This window comes from Oreochromis aureus, linkage group 18 (assembly GCF_013358895.1).
Source record: "Oreochromis aureus strain Israel breed Guangdong linkage group 18, ZZ_aureus, whole genome shotgun sequence".
NCBI classification, from domain to species: domain Eukaryota; kingdom Metazoa; phylum Chordata; class Actinopteri; order Cichliformes; family Cichlidae; genus Oreochromis; species Oreochromis aureus.
In genome coordinates, this window is record NC_052959.1 from 17,585,097 (window position 1) to 17,606,278 (window position 21,182).

Here is a 21,182-nt window from a genome sequence, read left to right on the forward strand (position 1 = left end):
ATCCATTTAAACAGAAATTTGGACTGATTAAAACTGCAGCACTGCTGAAAAGCTTTGGCTCGTTCACACGATAAAATGGATTTGTTCATGCATTATTCACATTAGCTTGCAGATTAATGCCATTTATTGGTAAAATTTAACACCTAGCATTTCTGTAATGGTTATTTTCAGAACAACAAAAGTGAACCTTCACCCAGTTTCAAAACTACTGGGCCACAAACATAAATACATAAAAGTACAACAGGTTATGTAAGTTGAAAATCACGGATGTTCTATTCAGACAATTTGTGATGTTTTGCTCTGCGATGGTTTTCATCACTCCCAGGTTCAGCTCTGGAGGCTTTTCAAGCCAAGTACTGGTCTGACAACTCATTAACCAGTTTGTCTCCCATGAACACCTCTCTCTGTTTTAAAAGCTAATTGTTAGCCAGGTTAATGACAGCAGCAACTTTGCTTCCTCAAGAAAAGGCAATTCACAGTGCACCTGTCACAGTTCCTGTAAATCAAGAACAGTGGTAATACTTGAGCATTCTCACACTTTATAATATATAAACTAAACAGACAAAGTGGTTTATTTGGAATTAGTCAGTAACAATGACACATTTATTTCGTAGTACATTCCACTTTAAAACACAGAAAAAAACAAAACAAATTTTCTTCCTTTTTAAAACTGTTTTAAGTCCACTGGTACGTTGTGAATTGAACAATTTTATCATTTTATGTGATTTTGTTTAGACCCCAGAAAGCTTAGATTCATATAAAGACTAGAAATGAGGGCAACAGCTCTTCCTTCTTACGCATAACAAAATCTACATACATAAATCTACATATTTACATACAAAAAATACATATTTTTAATCTTAATCAAATGCAGATCTATTTCCTAAATGGCTAGCAGCTCCATTTACCACACATATAAACATGACAATGGCATGGATCTTCTCAATCAAGTCTTGTCTAGACATATTCAAAAGAAGAAAATAACTCTCACCATGTAATAGTCAAGTTTAAAGAAAATATCTGGAATAATAGCCCAAATCTAATGTCCCAGTGTTTAATTTACATGAATACATGTGCCGCAAGCAGCTGAAAAGCTCTCTTGTCGATATAAGATTTCTTTTTGACCTTCAAGAGTTGACATCGCTCCCATGTCCACGAGTCCCTGACCTCATTGTGTCCCCAGCCATTTATGTGTTACCATAAAATCATCTGTTTCTGGCAAACCAGCCATTAAGTGAGTTATGCCTGACTTGGCAGCCGGGAGGCAGCAAGGAAGGCTGTCCAATCCTGCAGACAGGCTAGTCCTACTTCAGCGGCCCACACACACAAAAAAAGACCCCTTCAATCATTCCCATGGTTCTTATTCTGGGCAGCAAGCATGGTGTCTACAGTTTCCCAGGCCCCTCCTAAAAAATGACACATTCTCAGACCAGATGCTTCAGACAGCTAGTACAGAGCTGTGATTATTAGCAGGGCCTTCTTTTTTGTGAGGGCCAGCCTATTTTTAACCGGGGATGAAAGTTTGAATATCCTTCCACCCCTTGAGCACACTAACAACTGCTGCCAGATATTGGAGGCTTTGAGCCCAGACTAGGGGTGCCTGGAGGGCATTGCTCCTATTCGGAGAAGCGCGGCAGCGCTGTGCGGTGTTTCTGGCAATGCTACATTTACTTTCTCTCGCTGCACAGAACCCACAGTTGACTGCAAAAAAAAGGGACCATCGATGAGTGATTGAGAATGCTGTAAAGTTGCCTGGACCTTTGTGAAGACATGTGACCGCCTTCTTGCTCGTTCGCTGGCCGGCAATGATTGCCAGGGGCATTCCAGGAGGGTATATTTCTCATACATTCCTACATGTTTGCATAGGACTCTGCTGCGGGGGCTGTCATGAGCGAGATGCAGACGACAAGAAGGGTTCTAGAGCAGAATGAGGGCTGTCAAAGCTTCGCTGTATTAGATGATGATGAAGAAAGACAAATGCTTACACACAGGACAAAGTAATGCCTGCTGTGCAGAACAAAGACAAATGATTGCTTTCGGTGACTTACTCACTCTGTCTGTCAGGGTGGAGTTCCCTTCTTTGGTGCTTACTCAGTCTGGACTGGGAAATGATTCTGAAACAGAAGATTGTTTTTTTGTTATTCTGCACTGCCCCTCTGATCTGCACGTCTGCCAGCTGAATGTCGAAAACATGAAAACAGTACACACACACACACAAATGTCCATTGTGTCAGTGTGTGTACTCTCCTTAAGTGTTCCTGATTTCACAACACGATCAAACCCACAGGAAGCTGAGATTCAAATTCCTCTGTGTGCTATCTGTACAGTAGGGGGAGTGATGGGGATTTAGTTGGGAGGTCAGACAAAGTGCCATTAAAATGCATCACTGTAAGACCTTGAAATCTGCTGTGTTTAGAGGTCTTGGCTCCGGCACAGTTTACACAGTCTGAGCCACATTCATGCTAAGTAGTTTCTTCAAAGACTCTAAAATATTACAATTTGTTTTAAAAAAAGGGTTGTGGTCAAAATAATCCCATGATTATAATGGTTTTCACTGTTCATTGAATAGACAAAAAAGTTTTAAGGAAACAGAGGGAAAAGTCTCAAACTTTTTCAATCTTTTGATTTCAAGAACTCCAAAATTTAATGTTCACATAGCTGGCAGTTCATGCCTCAGCTGAGTATCAGCTGAGAGAGGTCTAATACAAGGCTGATGATTAAGTGAAAATCAGCATCCCGCATGGTATTTGTGAAATCCTTTAGCTACGTCCCCATATTGTCTTTAAACAAACACAGGTACAGATCATGCAAATTGTTTTTGCATGCACATGCAACCGATAAGCCTGATATATCGCTTTAACAAAGGCTCTCTGCCAAAGAGTACGAATTCCTCCTGGCCCTCAGACTTCTGCAGGCGCCATTCACCACTGCTCTGGAAATTACTTACCCAAGGGGAGAAGAGAAAGAAAGACTATTTTAGGAGTTTGCCTAAAAATATTTCACAAATAATGACAGGAATGAGTGTACATAGGTCAATGTGAGTTTATGAGTCACTAACAATGCCTGGGATTGTAAATGGCTTGGAAAACGTATGTGATGCATAAAGCGAAGTGAGTGTTTTTGTCTGTGTGTGCAGTCATTCTGTGAGGAGGCTAAATGGAAAGAACATGCAAAGTTCTCTCATTCTTTTTCTCTCTTAGGCTCACTGTGTCTCCCCCTTCAATCAGTCTTTCCCTCATCTTTCCATCTCTCCAGGGAAGGAAAGTCTCTGAGTTTCTCAGGAATGTTGACTTCTCTGTGCTTTGGTCCCCAGAGGGATGTTGGTAGGGGTCTTGACCCTTCTTCTCCTGTATCCCTGGAGCCTATCAGCTAACTAAGTTAGCATGAGATAACTCTCTCCTCCTGGCCCCTATTGTAGCCTCTTACGCTACCCTCCCTTTTTGTTTCCTTCACCCAGGGCTAATATGAGGCAGGGCTTCATTAGAAGCAAGAGAGCATCTATCAAACTACCTTCTAATCTTGGCCTGTGGCAACAATTCTCTTTCTACCCCTCTGCACAGTGGGGCTATCTTCTTTGCTAAACTGCTAATGGGCATCCAGGCATGTGCTTGTATGTGCTGCAGTGATCCCATTTATATTTCACAATGATACATTTTCCATTTAAAATATCAGCTTAAACATGAATTTGTGAAATGTAAGAAGTCTATTTAATTTATATCTGATCACACATTCCGACTAACAGAAAATATTACAGTTGTGTAATATCATAGAAAATGTCTTACAGATGCCCAGAGATACTGAATACTTGCCCGGAGTTCAGCTAACCTCCCAAGTGCCTCCACTAAGGCTGCTGGTGCTGCTACATGACCAAAAGCCTCTGGGAGCATTTTATATGTCATCGGAGCTGCACAGGTCAGTCACTTCCATTGTGTACATGGGCTCTGATAAGAGCTATAGGGAAGTGGTGACACATAATTGTTGGAAACTCTAATAGGAAACTGTTTTAGTTTTGTTACATCAGAAGCAGCGCTGAGCTCTTTTATTATCTAGAATTTTATTTTAAATTGTGGCTTGCTTGTTCCAAGTAAGAATCCAAATGACACAAAAACAGTTTTGTGTGAACTAGAGCAAAGATCTCCTCCTCAAAAACTGCTTTTCTTATGAACACTTGTAATGATGAACTATTAATCAAATGTTCAACAGATTTTGTAAAAGCATAAATTTTTGCTGGAAGGATGGTCTCTTTGTTGGGAGATGTTGTCATTCAAGTAACACCAGCAAACAGTTCTTTACTTAAACTAATATGTTTACCTGTTTGGTTAATGTTATGTAGACATTTCACTCTTTATTAGTTTTTAATGTTGTTAAATCTACAACAACACGCAGTCCAGGGATGCTGGCAGTAGTGATGGCATTGCTGTATCTGTGTAGGATCTTCTTCTTTAAACTGCCCCTTTTAAATCAGAAAGCTTAAACCGAAAACATTCATTGGCCTTTTTAAAGCTGAATGATTGACCGGTGCTGCAACCTTTCTATGTCATGGAGGCTATATTCTTCAGTTCCATGACTTAAGATGATTGTAATCTGTCTCTTGTTTGTTGTGTATTTTCTCAAGCTTTACTTATTTCCCTGTAAGGTCAGTAACCTCTCAGTTTTCTCCCACACACTCCCACAGTATATCCTGGCTCTAACATGGGTCTACCTCTTGTCCTCCTCACCCCTTTACATTGCCCGAGGTACCGCTTGAACTTAGGGACACACTTTGTCCCTCAGTGGGAGAACTTGGAACCAGAAGGAAATAGGCCTTTTTCCCAAGATTAAGACAGGCAATGCTCAAGAAAACATGAGGATCTGCTTAAAAAAAAAAAAGGAAACATGGAGATTAAATGGCGTAAAAACTAAACTGACAGATACTGCTTAAAATGTGTCACTGCAGGGAGATGGTGCTTCGTACTAACACTGTGACTTTTAAATCAGTTAGAAGGTCAAAGTTGGAATGCAAAGCTTGAAATAAGTGATGCATATTTGAACTTGTGACCTAAAATCTGGATTTGGTTAATCTTTTACAAGTTATTTGATGCCATTATTTGTTAGTGCACCCTTGTTGTGCCATACTATATATAAAAACCCCCCCAAAAGTCGCTATTATTTATTATTTATGATTTCCATTCTGGAACTGAAAAACAAAGGAAATGGACAAGTCCATACCTTGTGTGGCAGCACGAGGTGGAAATAAAGTAATTACTCTTCACAGTTTTAAAAAGACAACGCCACCCTGGGAATTTCACCCAGAGAATACTGGAGGTAACACTAATCACTACGAAGGCAGTTAGGTTTGTTATACTCAATACAGAGACGAGGTTCAATGATAAAATAAATTGACAATTTATTAATTAAAACAACATTTAAAAGCACAGTGATAAATATCAATGTAAAAGTATGCAAAAAAAGGTATTCAGAGCTGAGGCTTACCAGTGGAGGGCAGGGATGCCACACACAAACTCAAAAAAGAAAATACACCAAGACACAAGTGCAGCACACTCACACTAATAAATTAAACAAGGCAGGTGTGTACACTCAGAGGATCCCACCACCAAGGCACCCTAGTCTCCTCCACGTCAGCACTCCGCATCTGAATAAAAAGAAACAAAGGAAATTTTAATATATTACAACAAAACTAATATATAGCGCTGGGGATAACCCAACTGCAAGACCACACTGGTGATCTGCAGCTAGAAAAGGGCCTCCCACCAGTGGCGTAACAAAAATCCAAACTACAAATCAAACAGTAAAACATACAATCTGGGTAAAACTCTAAAATATGGAGCAAACGGAATCGCCGTATTGCTCCAACTTGCCGTCTGCACGGCTATAAGTTAATTATCCAGTCAGTCAATCAGTATGCGCGCCAGCCGACCCGCGTGGCATGCATATGGCCGTTGTTCACGCCGACGTCCACTTTAAAGGCTGGCAGCAGCAAAGAAACTTCGCAGCCGGAACAGACAGTAAAAATAAAGTAAAACAAAGCAAAGCATCACAGCAAAGCAAAGCAAAGCAAAGCAGCAGCACTTCAGTTCACGTAGCTTGGCGCAAAACTCAGGCCCGCACTTCCTGCAAAGCATAATAAATAATTACTATAAAAGAACAACAGAAGGCAGAGAGCGTGACAGAAGTTGATTACGTACCAAGTAAGCCGTGTCATAAAACGTAAGCAGAATGGCTCAGAGGAGGCTTCTACAGCTACGACCTACAAACAATAGCTGTTTACCATCAAGCAAAGTAATATATACACTACAATGAGTAAACACCTACCAGCTGCGATGGAGGCTTCAGAAAAGTAACCCGCAACTAATCTCAGCAACACCAACAGGAAGTCAGGTGACCAAAAAGGAGGTCACAGGCAAGCGATCCAGGGACACTCAAATGGCCACTATTTATACTAGCGCCCCCTAATGCGCCAGGCTGAAAGTGGGTTGGACCGAGGGATACCATTCATCCTGCCACAATCTACCCTCCTTTTTGCATCGTCGCCCGACGATGGATTACAAAGACACCCAAGTTAATCCCAAGGCCTAAAAAATGCAGAGACAGCATGTACCCTAAGCTCAAAAATAGAGTTTGCAGCCCCTTGTGCCACCTCCCCCGTTGGTCTTGGGAGATGATGGATGTTTGAATGCTGGCCAGCCGTGGACCGGGTGGTTCTTCGCGCAACCAGATTTCTTGTATCAGAACTTGTAGAGGGAGCAGGAAGAGAGCTAGATGGAACTGGTGCTGCACTCGGAGTAACTGTACAAGTGGCTGGAACATCGGAAGTTCGATCTTCTGGTGGGAGCAACAACTCAGAGCTACTTGGAATCACTGCCACTGGGCTGTAAGATGGTGAAACATTTACTTGAGGAGCTCCTATGCTCAGGAATAACAGGTCACTGTCACTTGATGAGTCATGTTCTGGCTCTGCGGATGATATTTCTGGTCCATGTGGGCTACCGCACGGAGCAGGCCCTTCTGATGGTGTAGGTGCCATTACCACAGCCTTCAGCAAGGTACGATGAACATGCTTCACACTGCTAGGATCATCTGCAGGTGCAATGGTATATACTGCCCCACCTCCTTTAGGTGCCTTCAGGATTCTATATACCGCTGGTTTCCATCGATCTTGGATTTTATATCTCCTCTTCCACTCAAATCGCGCAGGAACACCAACTGCCCGTCGCTCAATGGCGCCTCTTTCACATTTTTATCATGGTGCCTCTTTCTGCGGTCGGCAGCCAGTTGCAGTCGTTCCTTGGCTCCTTCATGTACAACCTGTAGCCGGGCTTTATGCTCCTGAATCCACTCGTGCACATCTCCACTGATGGGGTCCGGTACTCTGCCCAACAGAAAGTCCACTGGCAACCTGGGTTCTTGGCCAAACATCAATAAGAATGGAGTTTCCCCAGTAGCCTGATGGGGAGTGGTATTATAACAGTAGAGTAACTGGGGCAAACATACATTCCAGTCTCTTTTTCTGGATACTGGCAGGGTCCGCAACAAATTGTGCAAAGTCCTATTAAAACGTTCGCGACTGACCATTTCCAGCCGGATGATAAGGAGTAGTATGGGACTTCTCAATACCATAAAACTTGCAGAGCTGCTGGATCAGGGAGCTTTCAAAGTTACGACCCTGATCGGAATGAATACGGCAGGTACACCAAACTTGAAAACCACTCAGTCACGAGAACCTGGGCCACTGTAGCAGCACATTGGTCACGAGTGGGGACAGCCAATGTATACTTGCTGAAAACATCAGTCATTACCAAGACGTTCTCCAGCCCATTCCGGTGGGTTCAAGCAGGGTGTAATCAATGGCCAAGATTTCATTTGGTCGAGAAGCCAACAAATGTCCCATGAAACTTTGAGCTGCTGGTTGGGTGTCTTTTGCAACTTGGCAACGTTCACATCTCTGACACCAGCGAGCTACCTCAGCAGACATACCTGGCCAGTAGCACCGTGAGCGAAGAAGTGCTAGGGTCCTTTCCACACCTTGATGGCCGTGCTCCTGATGAACATGAGTCAGCACCTGCTCAATTAGTGCACTCGGCAGCAAAAGCTGAAGTACCACCTCAGCACCGTCAGGCGATGAACCTGACGATACAGAACTCCATCCCTTTCAATCAGGACGATCCCATTGTCGTAGCAGCACCAGAGCAGGTGGGGCAAGCTGCTGCCGCTCCTCAAAGCTGGGTCGCTGCTTCCGTCTCCAGAACACCAAGATCTCTTTTATCACTGGGTCGACCTGTTGGAGGGTATGAAGATCAGGAGTAGTGAGATGGGGCAAAACTGTAATGGCAGCTTGTGATACCTCAGCTGGTCCCAGCCGCAAAGCTTGTTGAAGAGGTTCGGGCAAGGCTGTACCAGGAACCATGGCTTTAATTTCCTGAGGATCGGGTGGATGCTGGCGAGATAAAGCGTCTGCATTCTTATTACTCCTTCCTGACCTGTACTTTAAGTCGAAGTCAAACGAAGCGAGCTGAGCTGCCCAGCGCTGTTCAGTAGCCCCAAGTTTAGCAGAAGACAAGTGACTAAGAGGATTGTTGTCGGTGTAAACAATACACTTGTGGCCCAACAAGTACTCTCTAAACTTCTCAGTCATGGCCCACTTAAGTGCCAAAAACTCCAGCTTCATAGAGCTACAGTTTAGCATATTGCGCTCAGTAGGCCTCAAGCCCCTACTGGCATAGGCTATTGGCCTCACCTTACCTCCCTGCTCCTGGGAGAGCACTGCCCCTAGGCCGCCATGGCTGGCATCCACTTCTAAAATAAAAGGCAAAGAGAAATCTGCATAAGCAAGCACTGGTGCTGTCGTCAGTTTAGTCTTTAGTGCCTCAAAACTTTGAGCACACTCTGCAGTCCAGTTCTCCGCTACACCATGCTCTGACCTCTTCTTTGATTTTCTGCCTCCCAACTCTGCCACCAGTCTATGCAGAGGTGCCGCCAACTTGGCAAAACCCTCTACAAAGCGGCGATAATAGCTGGCAAACCCAAGAAAGGAGCGTAGTTCGAAACAGTCTTAGGAGGCTGCCAGTTAGCCACCACTTCCACCTTGCTAGGGTCGGTGGAGACGCCTGATCGGAGATGACGTGGCCCAAGTAGCGAACCTCCCGCTGGAAAAAGGCACATTTGGCAAGCTTTGCTTTCAAGCCCTCCTGCTGAAGCCGACCTAGCACCACATCCAGCCGCTCAAGATGTTGCTGTACTGTTGATGAGAAGATTACAATGTCATCAAGATAGAGAAGCAGAGACTGGCACTGTTGATCACCGAAAAGGCGTTGCATTAGTCTCTGGAAGGTGCTAGGGGCATTACAGAGCCCAAATGGCATTCGGTTCCACTCAAATAAGCCGAAAGGAGTACAGAAGGCAGTCTTGGGCTTATCCTCTTCCGTAACTGGGACCTGATTGTAGCCACTTGCTAAATCCATGGTGGAAAACCAACGGGCACCAGTCAGCGCATCTAGGGATTCTTCAATGCGCGGCAGGGGAATGCATCTTTCCTTGTCTTGTTGTTCAATTGCCGATAATCAACACACATGCGTGGCTGCCATCCTTTTCTTAACGAGCACGATGGGAGAAGCATAGGGGCTGCTACTCTCTCTAATCACCTTGGCCCCTAGTAACTGATTAATATGCTCTTTCACAACCTCATACTCTGAAGGGGATGCGCCTATAACGCTGCCGCACGCGGGGATATCATCTAAGAGCGGAATGTCATGGGAGATCAAGTTAGTGCAACCCAAATCAGTGTCATGAGCAGAAAAGACCGAGCTGTATTTGTCAAGGAGAGACCTCACCTGTCCCTGTTCCTCTGCTGACAGTTTAGACAAATCAATTCCTTCCATCTGATCCTGCACAGTAGGAGTGGCAGTGTGAGATGCCATTGTGGCTATGTTAGGGGTATTTCTGTCACACCAGCAGGCAAACTGACCACATGAACATCTTCCAGGGTCCCTATAACGGTCCTGGGATGAAGCAAGACTGCCGTGGTCCCTACATTAACAACTGGTATGTATGCAGTACCTCTAACCACTCGAACCAATGCAGGGGACGCTAAAAGTCCAGCAGGCAAGTTAACATCATTAGGTTCAAATAACACGGTGGCACCTGAATATTGCTCAGAACAGGTGGCGGCCACTATTTTCATTACACCACCGAATGCAACATGCTCGCTTACCTCTCACTCTCACATGGCCAGACAAATCCAGTGGGGCTCTTATACTAACATCATGGCACTTTTGCAGCGCATGCAAGGGGTTTAGGGGCCTCTGTGACAGAGCCCAAACTAAACAATGCTTCACCATGTTGCCCAAAAGCTCGTGGTAACACTTCCGAATGACATTCATCCCCAATACACCGGAACCGTGGAAGGTCCTGCACCTGGAGGATCTTTAACGATCAACACGCCACACTGTGGAAGAAACTTATCACAGAGCTCTACACTTAGCTCGATATAGCCAAGGTAGGGAATGGACAAACCATTAGCCGCTTTAAGCTGCAACCAATGACAAGCTTTGAGACGCTCTTGACCCCAGGACTCAAAATGCTGGCGGAAAAAGCTTTCAGTAATGGTAGAGACCATGGACCCCGTATCAACCAAACAAGGTACCTTTATACGCCCATGTCCACATCTATATGCGGACAGGATGAAATTAATTTGGAGACTGCCTCTGGACCATTAGAAACAACCCTTGAGCCAATAGACACCCCCACCGAACTGTGGCTCGGCAACACGGAGGGTGCTAGTTTTCCAAGCCGTATTTAAAGGAGAGTGCCTGCGATTATGCAGAGGAGCCTGCGAAGGAGGCCGGGAACGAGGAACACGTTCCCCATCACACTCCCGAGCAAAATGTCCAGGTTGCTGACAACGTCGGCATATAATGGAATCGCTCCGTCCTGAGCGAGACATTCGATGGGGGCCCTGCAATTGAGCAATGCTCTGAGTGAGCTGATTAAGTTGCTCCTGCTGGCGCTTTAACAATTCCTTCATCTCACTCATCTCAGACAAATGGGTGGGCTGGGCTATTCCTGAAGGACCGCTATGGACCCCATACTGAATCCCATAGACAGAAGGAACAGAACTGCTTCTATGTCTAACGCCACTAGGCAACCCTTCACGTTCCCACCTAATAGCTTCCCCTCTAATCTCCAGCAATGTCAGTGTTGGCTGCCTCCTTACTAGCTGCTTTAACTCCCGCCGCAAGGTACTGTCTAAGACCTGTTCAACAAATTGATCTCTTAATAAAACATCAGCATTAGGCATGCCATTGGGGGCACTCAATTTAACTTTCTCCATAAGACCCAGGAGAGCGAGGGAAAACTCTTGCAGTGTCTCACTTTCCTGCTGTTTTCTAGAGAAGAAAGCTTCCTGCAATGCTACATAGGAGTCTGAACAGCCATAAAGTTCTTGCAATATAGTGATTATCTTAGCGGGATCCGACCTCTCTGCACTAGAGCGATATTTGATCTCCTCACGTGCTTCCCCTTCCAGGTGGTCAAACAGGAAAAATGCTTTATCAGCCAAAGACAAATGACGTGCTCTAGCACAACCTTCTATTTCCTCCAACCATTCATTCAACCCTATACCTGATTTTCCTCTAAACATAGGGCATTTTCTGTCACGGGGCACAAAAACTAGTCTCTCTGCTACAGAGACACCAGCAGTTGGGGGGTTAACAGATGATGCAGTCAAAGTAGAAGGTGTAGCACTAGTACCTGACCCAACAGCCCTCTCCTGACGCAGCCTCTCATTGTCTGCTTTCAGCTGCGCGATCAAGTCCCTGAGTTCCTGTAACTCTTCCTCCATCTCTGTAACACAGCTGTGGAATCCCACACCAAAGTAGCTGCTGCTTTGCTTTTATCCTGTACAAAATAAATTTAAACAGTTTACGTTACACCAGATAATAAAAAAATAAAAGGAACACACGTCTCTGTTTTTAAAAGAGTATATCCTGTCGACAAACGCCAAGTTTGTGGCAGCACGAGGTGGAAATAAAGTAATTACTCTTCACAGTTTTAAAAAGACAACGCCACCCTGGGAATTTCACCCAGAGAATACTGGAGGTAACACTAATCACTACGAAGGCAGTTAGGTTTGTTATACTCAATACAGAGACGAGGTTCAATGATAAAATAAATTGACAATTTATTAATTAAAACAACATTTAAAAGCACAGTGATAAATATCAATGTAAAAGTATGCAAAAAAAGGTATTCAGAGCTGAGGCTTACCAGTGGAGGGCAGGGATGCCACACACAAACTCAAAAAGAAAATACACCAAGACACAAGTGCAGCACACTCACACTAATAAATTAAACAAGGCAGGTGTGTACACTCAGAGGATCCCACCACCAAGGCACCCTAGTCTCCTCCACGTCAGCACTCCGCATCTGAATAAAAGAAACAAAGGAAATTTTAATATATTACAACAAAACTAATATATAGCGCTGGGGGATAACCCAACTGCAAGACCACACTGGTGATCTGCAGCTAGAAAAAGGGCCTCCCACCAGTGGCGTAACAAAAATCCAAACTACAAATCAAACAGTAAAACATACAATCTGGGTAAAACTCTAAAATATGGAGCAAACGGAATCGCCGTATTGCTCCAACTTGCCGTCTGCACGGCTATAAGTTAATTATCCAGTCAGTCAATCAGTATGCGCGCCAGCCGACCCGCGTGGCATGCATATGGCCGTTGTTCACGCCGACGTCCACTTTAAAGGCTGGCAGCAGCAAAGAAACTTCGCAGCCGGAACAGACAGTAAAAATAAAGTAAAACAAAGCAAAGCATCACAGCAAAGCAAAGCAAAGCAAAGCAGCAGCACTTCAGTTCACGTAGCGGCGCAAAACTCAGGCCCGCACTTCCTGCAAAGCATAATAAATAATTACTATAAAGAACAACAGAAGGCAGAGAGCGTGACAGAAGTTGATTACGTACCAAGTAAGCCGTGTCATAAAACGTAAGCAGAATGGCTCAGAGGAGGCTTCTACAGCTACGACCTACAAACAATAGCTGTTTACCATCAAGCAAAGTAATATATACACTACAATGAGTAAACACCTACCAGCTGCGATGGAGGCTTCAGAAAAGTAACCGCAACTAATCTCAGCAACACCAACAGGAAGTCAGGTGACCAAAAGGAGGTCACAGGCAAGCGATCCAGGGACACTCAAATGGCCACTATTTATACTAGCGCCCCCTAATGCGCCAGGCTGAAAGTGGGTTGGACCGAGGGATACCATTCATCCTGCCACACTTGTTTAAAATGAACCACAGTATTTTCCTCCCCCTCACTTGAGCCATTTATTGCTCGTCTCTTAAATGAACTAGCTGCCTGCAGACGGATATTACTCACAACTCCAGTGACTGCCAAGTTCTGGTCTGAGGGCCATTAAGGTGTTTAAAGTCGGCCATTCGTATTTGTGCTGGATCGCCTTTCTCTATTTTAAATATTCCCCTGAAATTTTTAATGAAATATAGCCACAGTGATTTTTCTGAGAGTGCACTGCATAATGCCTTACCGTCCTGCATAACCAAGCATCATTCAACACCTTACATGTTATACATGCAAATTATACCTTTGTATTTGCCTTCAGGTGCAGCTGCTATATTTTAACCTTGAACTAAGTTACGTTTGAAATATCTGGTTTTACTTCCAAAGTCCAAAGACGCGAGCGTTAGGTTAGTCTGTTATTCTAAACTGGCCGTAGGTGTGAATATGAACGTGAATGCTTGTCTGTTTCTATGTGTCAGAATGTGACAGACTGGCAACCTGTCCAGACTGTGCACAGCCTCTCCTTCTATGGCAGCTGGGACAGGCCCCAGCCTTACTCTAACACTAACCTGAATTACATTACATTAGAAAATGGATGGATGGAAACATGCCAGTGCATGTATACTTACAGGTTGGAGGCAAGGAGTTCAGTTCTGCTGGTATACATTTACAGCTGTAAGCAAATTAAGTTATAGTTAAGTTATTGCAGCTCAAGTTAATTATTCAGTTAACAGTAGTTTAGTAGTTTAGTGTTTCAGCAGTGCACTGTAACGGCTTAACACAGACAATTTATGTCTCTGTGTTCTGTGTTAAGTTATTATATTGTCACAGTGTGAAGTTATTTGTGGACCATATGAAGAATAGCAGCTGCATCAGTGTACCTAATAAGGATCCCTATAAACTAAACAGCAGCAGCAACTGATGTAACATAACTGAGGAGAACTTTGTGTTGAAGAGCCAGTGCATGTCAGATTTGGTAAGTACCCCTCGTGTCTCTTTGGAACTGAAAATAAGTCATTCATCAGCTTATGCGGTTAGTATGATCTCACTTGAAAACCTGCAAAACAACTGGAAATGTGTTGGGGATAATCTGCACACATGAGTGTGTATCTACTTCTGGACCTAGAGAAAATGCTTTGTACACACAGACATTATTTTTTGTGCTATTATAACTCACACATACATACTGTGCAGGGTTTTAGTTATGCATTCAGGTTCATGATGTAGCTTAAAGTAACTTGTTTATCCTTATATTTGCTGTGTAGTCAGTAAAGCTGGCACAGTGTATAGATTTGTTAATTATATATGATTGCCTCTTGCAGTTCACAGTCTACTGCTTGACCTTTGAGCATATTTACCTCGAACAACCAGCGTACTAAGTGATCGAGGTAGAGATAAATGCATTGACAGCATGCCAGCGTCTGCCAGAGTTGCAAGCTGTAACATTTTAAATTTATTTTGATCTTAACTGGTTATGCCTCTCTTGTATTTTCATTGACTTCACGTGCAATCAAACCACATCAGAAAATGTGCACGTTTTGTCTGAACACATATGGTTGGCTTCAAAATCAGGGAAATCGAAATCTGATCTTGTTTACCAGACACAACTGCAGAACTTGCACACATATGGGTCAGTTATGGTATGAAGTATTGTGTATTGTCATAGGAAGAAATTGTTTAAGGAGTTTCTGAAGGCCAAATGCCACATGTGGTGGTGGGGGAGAGTCATCTAGCCTGGCAAAACCACAACATGGTTGCTCATAATCATCAACATACGAATATTATCTTCGATAACTTGCCAAAAGAAACAAGTATGTGATTCAAGTGCATTTCTATATTAAATACATCCGTAACTCATCTGGTGGATTTAGAAATACAAGTCCAGTGCTTATTATAAATTTTCCTATGATGTTGTATTGCTACAACAGTTTTCATTTTAAAGGTTGCACTTGCAATTCAAATAATGTCCTAATTATAATCACGTATACAAATCAATCAAATATCTGTTCAGTATTTACGCCAAAAAACTGCAACTCCAGCCCAGGCGGCTCAAAGTTTTTAAATGAGTTCTTAATCAAATGATTTTTACTCCCTGTCTTTTTTTGGCAAATGATTTGCACATAATAAAACAAGTGTTAGCAAGTAGAGATTGGGTATTTAAACATGTAGATAAGTATGTAAAACAACAGTTACAAAATTATTTATGGCACGTGATAGCATGATGGTGTGACGGGAATAACCACTGCCTCGCAACAAGAAGGTCCTAGGTTTGAATCCAGTCCTTTCTGCGTGGAGTTTGCATGATCTCCCCGTGTCTATGTGGGTTCTCTCCTTCAAATTCTTCACAATATGCATGGGGTTAGGTTAACTGGTTGTCTATTTCTCCGTGTTATCCCTGCAACAAAGTGGCGATGGGTGTGCTATACCTCTCACCCTATGGCAGCTGAGGTACACTTCAGCCCCATCCCACCAACCTGAGCTAGACGAGCAGAAAATAAATGGATAGATGGATATTTATGGTATTGTGAGTTATTATAGTTAGGGGGAAACACCAGTGAAGGTGACTTTAAACACATCTGTATTAGCAAATACAAAAGCAAGACAGAAAATAAATAGCCTATACTAAAAAAAATGCAAAAGTATCAAAAAAATATTTGCACACATTCAATGAAATTTAAGGTAAATTAAATTTGTGCGTCTTTCAGCTTGTGTTTTTTTCATTTAAATTATTAATAAAGAAGATGTGTGTGCATCTGCCATGGGCATTGCAGAGACAGAGAGACAGTTTATGTGCAACAGCTACGTCAAGATTATGAGCTTGTTTCAGTTTCTATTTTATTTTTTTGCTGGTCAACCAATCCAAGCCGAAAAGAATTGTTCTGGTACCCCCAACAGGCAGCCCACCACTGGATGTGAAGCATTTGTATTAATGATAAACTGCCCACAGTGAACCAGTTCAGCTTGGAAGTTTCCATTTTTGGAAAGAGTCTCTGCCCCCATGAATTTATATCACAGTGAGTACATGCCAGAAAGTAATCAGGTTAAGTGCTTTGATGGAATTTTCTCTGCATCTGATTAATAAGTTTGGGTCTCTGTTTGGGCTATTAAACAGATCATAATTGGAATATTTGGAATATAAATATATCTTTTGTTGTGTGTCCTGCAGAAAGTTTACTTCAATATTATTACCATACTCCCTGAAAGACAGATTGTTTGGGAAAATACAGCTTATCTCAGCCTTTAAACTACTTAGAGAGTTATTACTTGTGTGTGTAAAATGGGTTGAGCCAAACTGGCTTTTTGTGTGCTTGTGGAGACAGTTCCCTTGGGTGTGCTTTACTCTAAAGACTAAGGCCATGGAGTCATCCATGCAGCTTGAATTACACTAGACCCCTGTGACCTTGGAGTCACAGGGATAAATGCAAACGTGACAATGTGGATAATTGCCCACTAAAGATAATGAACTGCTGACTGAGATCAATGTCTCTCCCAAACACAGTTACCATGTAAACTAGTACTAAATTAATTTATGACTAAAATGTCTAAAAGCTCTGAAAAACTGGCGGCCTGAGACACCCACTCACGCAGTCTGCCCAAAATGTGTTGAGGGGCAGCTAAACACAAGTGTCAGTCCAAGTAAACATACGCACATTTTGCGCTTTCAAGCTTGAAAGCTCTGAAACAGGGAAACAAGAACATGCAGACATTCACAAATCAGAAACAATCTAGAAACTCAAACATGCTGTGATCAACTTGCTGTTGTGTTATGTAGTATATCTTCCTACAATTTCTGTAGTGTAATCAAATTTTAAAACGGCCAGGCCTATATTAAACTGTGTCAAATAAGCAAAATTAGTGTTGTGTGTAGCACAGACAAACATTGGGTTGAGTATATTAGATTTCTAACTTCGCTGTTAGTGATTTTTTTTAAATAACTGCTAACGATAAGTAAAGTAAAACTAATTTCCCGTGTTAAAATTTTTTTTAACATCTACACCATGGATACCTGTATCTTACTAACACAGGATTACTCCACTACATGATAACAGTCATTCTCTTTTTTTAACCTCTGCTAAGATAAAATCACATGAAAGAAGCAACCTTGCTACATATATAAAAAAAAATATGTTAAAAAAAAGTGACATGCAACACAGGGAATATAGGAATATTTGATTGGAACCATTAACAGTGTGCATCACTCACAATTAACACATATTTTAAATTGCACCTAGTCTTAAAGAAGGAGGACACAGGCACACACTTTAATTATGAGAAAATACATGTAAAATGAAAGCACCAAGAACTATATGTCTTCATCACACGCTTGCTACAGAGTGACAAGCGATAACTGGCTTCAAAAAAAAGGACTGACCGTGATTAGGACTAATGTATGGCAGGAAAAGAAGCAGTGGTTGGGTGGGAATGCTGCTGATGGGGGCTTAAGTGAAGGGGACAGAGCAAGGAAGGTATAGTGATGTTTAGGGCTTTGAAGTAAACAAGATGAATATCTTCTGTGTTTATCCTTTAATTTGGTGCCCAATTGTGAGAAGATTGGTTTACAAATTGAAAAATGAAGGTCAGGTGCAGAGTCTGGTAGTAATACTCACCTCTTTTTAGTGGAAAGTGCACACTCAGATGCTTACAGTACGCACACACACACACACACACAAATATGCAGAGAGAGAGAGAGATGCCTGCAGGCACAGAAACTCCCAATTTTCTCATGTCCTATTCAACGAGCTTCATCTCAGTCCTTCAGAGTACCCACTTCCATGAGGCTCAGCCACTTCCCCACCTTTAACAGGCGAAGGAAAGTTGGCATTGAGCAGCACCTTATTTACAGCAGTCAACGTGCTGCCCCTAAAGTCTCCGTTAATGCATTTTTGTCACATATTTAAGAAAGTCAGATGAGGGTTTAAGAGGAGTGTGGAGCGGAGACTGGAGCCCTAACTTGCTACTACTCTCTGTCTATGGAGACTAAGAACATCTTGTTTTCATTACTGGAGAGGCAGGGGTGGGGGGAGGGCAGGGAAAAAAAAGAAAGGGGAGTAGAGGTAGTAGTTTAATGTGGATGTTTTATCTGATTTTTTGCGTGTGTGTCTGTGTGTGTGCATGTGAACAGTAAATATGTTTTGTATGTAATGGTCAACACAAGTACTGCCATTAGCCCTGTAGGGAGATGGATCAGAGACTATGAGGACAAAGACAGACAGAGCTGATGACATCCAGATGACAAAACATCACCCTTTATGCAGAGCTATCTGTCATCAAGGAACTGTGGCTAACTCATGTGACATTACTAAGCATCCTGTTTTGTTTCTGCTGGGACAACTTCTTGTTTGAATCAGTTACAGAGCAGCATTTTGTATGAACACTCTGATAATGTGGTCATCAATCAAGATTTGCCTCTGAACCACACCAGAATGCACATACTGTACACAAACCTTTGAATCCTGATTCGCCTGACCTCGCTACCTTACCGCTTTCGTTCATGAACCGCTGACTTTTCAACGGACCTGGTTTGTGAAGAACTGGTTCATGTGCTTACACCCTTCAGTTCACTTCTAAAGCAAGACCACTGCTCAAAGACAAATAGCACCTTTTAATGTAGCTTCATTACTTTTAAGTGATCTTGCTCCCACAAGTTGCCTTTTGTTTGCCTGATTTTGATTCCCTTGGCTTGGTTGGTTGTTCAGACAAAATACTTTGACTTTTACAAAATTAGGTAGGTAATCTCTGTTGATGGGGTTGGCAGTTGAACAGCCAGACAGAAACTGGGGGGGAATCTCTTCATGCAGTATCCTGCTTTGCTAAACATGCTCTCACTGGAAAAGAAGGAGCAGGTGACTATAAGTGTGAGTTTCTCAGTGCAGACACATTCACATAGCTGACTGGGCTACAGAGGTAACCTAATTTCTCAAATATCCCATATGTAAATCAATTTCCACAACTAAGAGTGGAGAATTACTGAAAAGCAATTTCAGCCAATTTTTTTTCTTGCAAAAGTAGATGCTTTTGCCATGTTTACAGACCGTCTGAGTGTGCCTAACTTAAAGCTTGAACATAATCCAGAGTTTTGTTTATATTACACTCGATCTGCATGAATGACTGTGGCCACATGTTGTTTGATGTATCTGGATTTTGGGAATATTTTCAAATCAGAAAACTGCAATGCAAGAACTTTAAATTAGACTTTAGATTGCGTATTTTGCTGGGACACAAGTGTGGAAAAACGAAAAGATTCAAAAACAGTGACATCAAAACATCAGACGTAAAGTCTACATAAGGTTCTTAATGCTTTACTAGTGGGCACGGGCATGTAAAGTGTGTGGTCTGATGTTTTCTCAGGGTAATTTGGTTCGGTCTTTACAAGTCAGGTGGATAAGCAGCAGAAATCCATCTTTAGTATTTAAAATGAGGAGAATTTAAAAAAAAAAAAAAGCATTATAGCAATGTGTGAATGGATCTAACAAGTACATGTTAATGATGTGATAGCTGGATTGCCACATCATGAAATGTCTTCCTAAACACAGTGTTGCTTTTTTATGCCTCTACACCAGCATCATTCTTGCATGCTTCAGTCATGTGATAGCTCTTCAACACCCTTAGCGGTTAACTTCACACTCATTTGGAACTGATTGCTCTTTGTTGCTAAATACTTAAGCTAACTGTGAGCTCACAAAATGTGTTTTGACCATAATCCAGGAATTGCTGGGTTAATGCTGATCAATTACAAAGTGTTAACATTTTATGTATATAATGGAAGTGAAACTGTGTGGTCACTGTGGACAGGTCACCAGTCTAATTCAGGGCCAACACAGTGAGACGGATGACTATTCATGGTCACATTCTTACCTGTGGCCAGTTTAAAGACACCAGTTAACCTAACCTGAATGTGTTTAGACTGTGGTAGGAAGACGGTCTATCCAAAGAGAACCCACTCACACACAGTGAGAACATGCAAACTCACTCACCACTGTGCTGTTCTTAAATTACATTGTTTGGCAAAAAAATATTATTCAATATTATAAATTATTCGGGAACAGAAGGAAAGATTATGACCATATTTCATATTTGGTAAAATACTGAATTGGTGTCCACCTGTTAAAGTCTTCACTACATATTTTATGAGTCCAACATGGAATTAAACTGTGCCTTGACTGATTATTAGTGGCACATAACCACAAGGAAGTAAGCAGGGGTTAAAGCAGGGGAGCAGCATTCTGGCACCTTCAGTTAATGAGTTATTAAATCCGAAAGGCAGGTTCATGCATGTTCCTGCTGAATGAGTTAACTTTGTTGTTCGTGTGCAGCCTGACGTTGCTTCCAGTGACAGCATAGTTATATTTGCTCAGTAAAAGAGACAAAAAAATGACATTCCATTGGGAGCTTACACCTTAAACATGTTCTTTTTCCTTCTCATACCCGGGATCATTATGCAATTGTAAAGTTGCGGACACGGCACTTAAACATCTTGCTAGCTACAGAAAAGGAGACGGCAAAAATAGAGTAATGTTTGTTTGTTTTTTTAAATTCACAGGTAATTTCAAACACAACTTTTCAAGCAGCTCAACAAATATCACCAAATTCACAAACTGTGCGCATTTTTTCACTAAATTCATCTGCCAGTATTTGACATGGACAGAGAGAAAGTGTGCAACACTAAAAGATGGAGAAAGATGTAAGAATGAGAGGAAAGGAGAGGAAGATGAGATATTATTTTAAAAGGTAAGCACTGCTCAGCCAGTGGATCTTTATGAATTTGAAATTTAAACTGTAATGCAGCGTCCTAATTCATTTTAGTGCAGGCTAAACTGGTTAATTTGCAGTACTATGATAAAACTTACAGAGATGCACTATGTTGCACTGGTTTC

At 42.3% G+C, this 21,182-nt stretch overlaps 2 long non-coding RNA genes across 3 annotated transcripts; both read right to left on the bottom strand.

The window, feature by feature from the left end:
* Positions 1-5,544: 5,544 nt before the first annotated feature.
* LOC120434486 lies at positions 5,545-6,507 on the bottom strand. Of its 2 annotated transcripts, XR_005609117.1 has the most exons (3): positions 6,313-6,507; positions 6,186-6,247; positions 5,545-5,632 (listed from the first exon to the last, which is right to left on the bottom strand). It is a non-coding gene; the product is annotated as an uncharacterized LOC120434486 (long non-coding RNA). The 2 variants fall into 2 exon arrangements; XR_005609116.1 differs by having other exon boundaries at positions 6,186-6,507.
* Positions 6,508-12,332: 5,825 nt separating this feature from the next.
* On the bottom strand, positions 12,333-13,128 carry LOC120434487. The gene is made up of 3 exons (XR_005609118.1): positions 13,099-13,128; positions 12,972-13,033; positions 12,333-12,420 (listed from the first exon to the last, which is right to left on the bottom strand). It is a non-coding gene; the product is annotated as an uncharacterized LOC120434487 (long non-coding RNA).
* Positions 13,129-21,182: the final 8,054 nt, after the last annotated feature.